This window comes from Nomascus leucogenys, chromosome 12, assembly GCF_006542625.1.
Source record: "Nomascus leucogenys isolate Asia chromosome 12, Asia_NLE_v1, whole genome shotgun sequence".
NCBI lineage: Eukaryota > Metazoa > Chordata > Mammalia > Primates > Hylobatidae > Nomascus > Nomascus leucogenys.
In genome coordinates, this window is record NC_044392.1 from 74,918,782 (window position 1) to 74,924,781 (window position 6,000).

The 6,000-nt window shown below is 39.5% G+C and overlaps 1 protein-coding gene across 2 annotated transcripts in view; it reads right to left on the reverse strand.

The window, feature by feature from the left end:
* MFSD14A (major facilitator superfamily domain containing 14A) overlaps positions 1 to 6,000 on the reverse strand; it is a 45,083-nt gene that overhangs the window by 24,813 nt on the left and 14,270 nt on the right. The gene's annotated exons all lie outside the window — the stretch shown is intronic.

Genomic DNA, 6,000 nt, shown 5'->3' on the forward strand with positions numbered 1-6,000 from the left:
GTAATTTTTAATTGCCACAAAGTAGATCTAGAAAGATTCTATAAAGAAAAAAAATCCCAACCTATGAAAATGTGTAAGTTGTTCTATCCTTTCCAAGGCTTGTTCTCAAATCATGTGGTCTCAATTTTTTGCAGTGGGCAGCAAGAGAACCACTGGAATGCATCGATTGAAAAGGCAATTCCAGGCAACTGGAAAAATAAACAACAGCTACCATTTTTACAGCCTATATGTACTCTTATTTAATCCCAACACTGTGAATTAGATAATATTATCACTTTACAGATGAGGCAACTGAGTTCCTGTTTGACTTAGAAACTAATGCTTCTATTATCCAATGCTATCGCTCAGTAAAAACAATAGAGAATGAGAATGTGGGTAATAAGAAAGGTAGGGAAGGTCTTCCCTTTAAGAAGAAACATTATGCTAAATATACTTTCTGACATGTTGCAAGAACGTTTAGAAGGATCAGAATTGCTCCCCTTTCTTCAGTTATCCTTCTGCCAATAGCGAGAAACTTAACAAAAATGTGCTCATTTTAAGTAAAAATAAATTTAGAGGCCAGGTGTGGTGGCTCACATCTGTAATCCCAACACTTTGGAAGGAAAAGGCGGATGGATCACCTGAGGCGGGAGTTTGAGACCAGCCTGGCCAACATGTCAAAACCTCATCTCTACTAAAAATACAAAAATTAGCCAGGTGTGGTGGCAGGCACCTGCAATCCCAGCTACTCAAGAGGCTGAGGCAGGAAAATCACTTAAACCTGGAGGGCGGAGGTTGCAGTGAGCTGAGATCGTGCCACCGCACTCCATCCTCAGCAAGAGTGATACCCTGTCTTAAAAAAAAAAAAAAAAAAAGAAAGAAAAAGGAAAAAAAAAACCAGTCACAGACTGTATGTAAATGAATGGGTTTGACTGTGTTCCAATAAAATTTTATTTATAAAAATAGTATGTGATCTCCAGGACACTGGACTGGGCAAAGATTTCTTGATAATACTCCACAAGCACAGGCAGCCAAAGCCAAAGTGAGAATGGGCAAATGAGATCACATCAAGTTTAAAGCTGCACCGTAAAGCAAACAACAAAGTGAAGAGACAACCCACAGAATAGGAGAAAATATCTGCAAACTATCCATCTGACAACGGATTAATAACAAAAATGTATAAGGGGCTCAAACAATTCTGTAAGAAAAGAATCGAATAATCTGATTTTTAAAAAACGGGCAAAAGATCTGAATAGACATTTCTCAAAGTGACCAATAGGTATATGAAAAAATGCTCAACCATCACTGATCATCAGAGAAATGCAAATCAAAACTACAGTAAAATATCATCTCACCCCAGTTAAAAATGGCTTTTATCCAAAAGATAGGCAAGGATGTGGAGAAAAGGGAACACTCATACACGGTTGGTGGGAATGTAAATTAGTACAATCACTAAGGAAAACAGTTGGAAGGTTCCTCAAAAAACCTAAAAATGGAGCTACCATATGATCCAGCAATCTCACTGCTAGGTATATACCCCTCCAAAAAAAGGAAATGAGTATATCAAAGAGATATCTGTACTCCTATGTTTACTGCAGCACTATTCCTTTTTTTGTTTGTTTGAGACGGAGTTGCGCTCTTGTCGCCTAGGCTGGAGTGCAATGGTGCGATCTTGGCTCACTGCAACCTCTGCCTCCCGGGTTCAAGCAATTCTCCTGCCTCAGCCTCCTGAGTAGCTGGGATTATGGTGTGCACCACCATGCCTGGCTAATTTTTGTATGCAGCACTATTCTTAATAGCTAAGATTTGGAAGCAACCTAAGTGTCCATCAACAGATGAATGAAAGGATAAAGAAAATGTGGTACTTCTACACACAGAAAAAGAATGAGATCCTGTCATATGCAACAACATGGATGGAACTGGAGGTCATTATGTTAAGTGAAATAAGCCAGGCACAAAAAGAGAAACTTCACATGTTCTCCATTATTTGTGAGAGCTAAAAATTACAATTGAACTCGTGGAGACAGAGCAGAATGATGGTTACCAGAGGCTGGGAAGGGTAGTGGGGGAGGGAGGGGATGGTTAGTGGGCACAAAAAAATAGAATAAATAACATCTAGTACTTGATAGGCACAACAGGTTGACTATAGCCATCATTTATTCTACATTTTAAAATAACTAAAATTTGGCCGGGCATGGTGGCTCACGCCTGTAATCCCAGCACCTTGGGAGGCTGAGGCGGGCAGATCCCAAGGTCAAAAGATTGAGACCATCCTGGCCAATATGGTGAAACCCCATCTCTACTAAAAATACAAAAATTAGCTGGGTGTGGTGGCATGTGCCTGTAGTCCCAGCTACTTGGGAGGCTGAGGCAGGAGAATCGCTTGAATCCAAGAAGCAGAGATTGCAGTGAGCCGGGATCGCGCCACTGCACTCTGGCCTGGTGACAGAGCAACACTCCGTCTCAAAAAAACAAAAAACAAAACAAAACAAAACCTAAAATTGGATTGTTTATAACACAAAGAAAGGATAAATGCTTGAAATGATGGATATCCCATTTACCCTGATGTAATTATTATATACTATATGTCTGTATCAAAATATCTCAGGTACCCCATAAACATATACACCTATGTACCCACAAAAATAAAAAATAAAAATATTATTTAAAAATAAAAAAGGAAAAATGGCATGCCCTCTCTAATTGAAAAGAATTGTTGGGAGGTCTTTGAGAAACTCCTAGCTCTTTTTAGAGTTCTACTGCATGTATTAACTAAGTAGCTAAGTGATAATTAGGAAAAAGTTCAATTCAACATACTTGTGAAAAGGAATACACACACACACACACACACACACACAAAGAGAAAGTTGCCAGAAGCAACTACAGAAAGAAAAAAGGGTGCAAAAAAGATTTAGTCCTCTAGCCATATTTTTCCAGTCCTTGTGCTAAAGGATAAGATTTAAACTCCTTAAGCTAGCATCTCAAAACTTTTTACGGGACTCAAATGTATTATGGTTTTCTTTCAATAATCACAAAGGGCCTACTGCAGGCCAAATCTTTCTAGGTATGAAGAACAGGTTTGGTGTTAGAGGGAATGAAGAACATTACGAACATCTATAAGAAGCTTTATACTATGCTAGATCTTATCGCTAATGATTCACTTTGCCAAGCTGTATTCCATTCCAATCAATCTGTTCTCCTCACTGTTTCTGAAATATTCTATGCTTTCTAATATTCGTATTTTATACATGACATCCTTTCAATTTTGAATGTTCCCTTTCTTTATCTAGCCAACCCCCAACCCTTCCAAACTGTTCCTCTGCTACCTAACTTTTTTCTCCAAAGCAATTTCTCCTTTGGGGCCAATTTCTAACAAAATTTTAACAGACAAATATAACAAGTAATTCAAATGTTGTAAAGATTTTTGATGTCAGGATCCTTTAGCACTGGTCTTTAGAGGTGAACAGAGAAAATGTAACATTTTTCCAAAAAATTTTATGGATCTTAACTTTTATTTAACTTTAAAAATGTTGAAAGTAAATAATCCTTAAAATGTTAAACGCTTTGGGGCTGTTTCTGTAGCCAAGGATGCAAAACCATCTAGGTAGAAGAGATGCTAGTGGATTTTGAGTGTTCCATAACATGGACTGTGTACCTAGGAGCTTGAACCATCAAACACTGGCCTATTATTTCCAGAGCCATAGGTCTGTCAAAAGGGTAAAGCCGGCCAGGCACAGTGGCTCACGCCTGTAATCCCAGCACTCTGGGAGGCCAAGGCGGGAGGATCATTTGAGGTCAGGAGTTTGAGATCACCCTGGCCAACATGGTGAAACCCCATCTCTACTAAAAATACAAAAAAATTGGCCAGGGGCGGTGGCTCACACCTGTAATCCCAGCACTTTGGGAGGCTGAGGTGGGTGGATCACAAGGTAAGGAGTTAAAGACCAGCCTGACCAAGACGGTAAAACCCCGCCTCTACTAGAAATAAAAAAAATTAGCCAGGCATGGTGGCAGGTGCCTGTAATCCCACCTACTTGGGAGGCTGAGGCAGAGAACTGCTTGAACCCGGGAGGCGAAGGTTGCAGTGAGCCGAGATAGCACCACTGCATTCCAGCCTAGACAACAGAGTGAAACTCTGTCTCAAAAAAAATAATAAAAAAAAAATTAGCTGGGCGTGGTGACATGCACCTGTAATTCCAGCTACTGGGGAGGCTGAGGCAGGAGAATCTCTTGAACCTTGGAGGTGGAGGTTGCGGTGAGCCGAGATCACGCCATTGCACTCCAACCTGGATGCCAGATTGAATCCGTCTCAATGAAAAAAAAAAGAAGGAAAGAAAAAAAAAAACCTGGTAAATCCACTCCTTGGCATTACAGATCCTTATACCTACTGTTATTCTCATCACTTAGCTAATATGTTACATAATCAAGCAATCATCACTGATTCTGACTGAACATCTACTATGACCAACCATATATTCATAACCTCTCAAAAGTGTTAGACTTCAATCTTTAAAAATATTTGTCAGTACAAAATCCTTCTTTTTAGCTAAATCCCCTTGTTGGTAGAGGCTCACCATCTTCCCCTGGGCAGATCTTCCACAAGACACAGCTTTTGTTTTTTGACTGTTCTATGAGAGCTTAAAAGTGAAAGATAATTGCAACACACAGTTTTTTTTTTGTCTTAAAAGGTCACATTAGTTTTAAAAATTAAGAAATTAAGGCTATCATAAATCCCAAACCAGACATTCAAAATTAGTATGTCTAAAACTGGTTATCTGATTTAAAAAATACTTCAAAGAATATCTTTGAAATCTGAAATGCTGAAACAAACTATGATATAACTGTTGAGGGAGGGACAGGGAAATGAAAGATACTGACTTAAAATATAAATTAAATTATGTCTTCATCCTCATTTTCCTTTTAAAATGAATGTTAAAAACTTTGACTCTTGTGGCATGCACCATTTATAATCAGTTTCAAAACACATAAAACAGAAATGAAATGTTTAAAGATTAACAGACTTTTAAGAGGAGAGCCTTCTTTTACCCAGAAACCCACCTCTTTACACACCTCTCACACACAATGCTGGGGAGGAGTAGGAGGAGCACTGAAGCCCAAAAGAAAGACTGCCAACAAAGCCAACAACAAAAAAACAAAATTTGTAAGCAAAAAGCCTTGAAATGAGTAAAACCTTTTTAAAAAGCCCATACTGAATTAATATATTGTTCTTAATTAGTGACATATACTAAATATATAACAGGGTCACTTCTAAAAAGTAGATATGCCAGGCTGGGCATGGTGGCTTATGCCTGTAATCCCAACACTTTGGGAGGCTGAAGCAGGCGGATCACCTAAAGTCAGGAGTTCAAGACCAGCCTGGCCAATGTGGTGAAACCCCGTCTCTACTAAAATATACAAAAATTAGCCTGGTATGGTGGCACGTGCCTATAGTCCCAGCTACTCAGGAGGCTGAGGCAGGAGAATTGCTTGAACCTGGGAGGTGGAGGTTGCGGTGAGCCAAGGTTGCACCACTGCACTCCAGCCTGGGCAACAGAGTGAGACTCCATTTCAAAATACATAAACAAATAAAATAAAATATAAAATAAAATAAAATAAAATAGAAAACAAAAATTAAAGATAATAAGAATATATTGGCCAGGCGCAGTGGCTCACACCTGTAATCCCAGCACTCTGGGAGGCCAAGGTGGGCGGATCACCAGGTTAAGAGATCGAGACCATTCTGGTTAACATGGTGAAACCCATCTCTACTAAAAGTACAAAAATTAGCTGGGCATGGTGGCATGTGCCTGTAGTCCCAGCTACTCGGGAGGCTGAGGCAGGAAAATCACTTGAACCTGGGAGGTGGGGGTTGCAGTGAACCAAGATCGTGCCTCTGCACTCCAGCCTAGCGACAGAGCGAGACTCCGTCTCAAAAAAAAAAAAAGAAAAGGAATATATTAAGCACATTAGTCTATGAAAAATGAATAAACAAGCCTTTCTAATTAAGGGGACTCCTTCCTT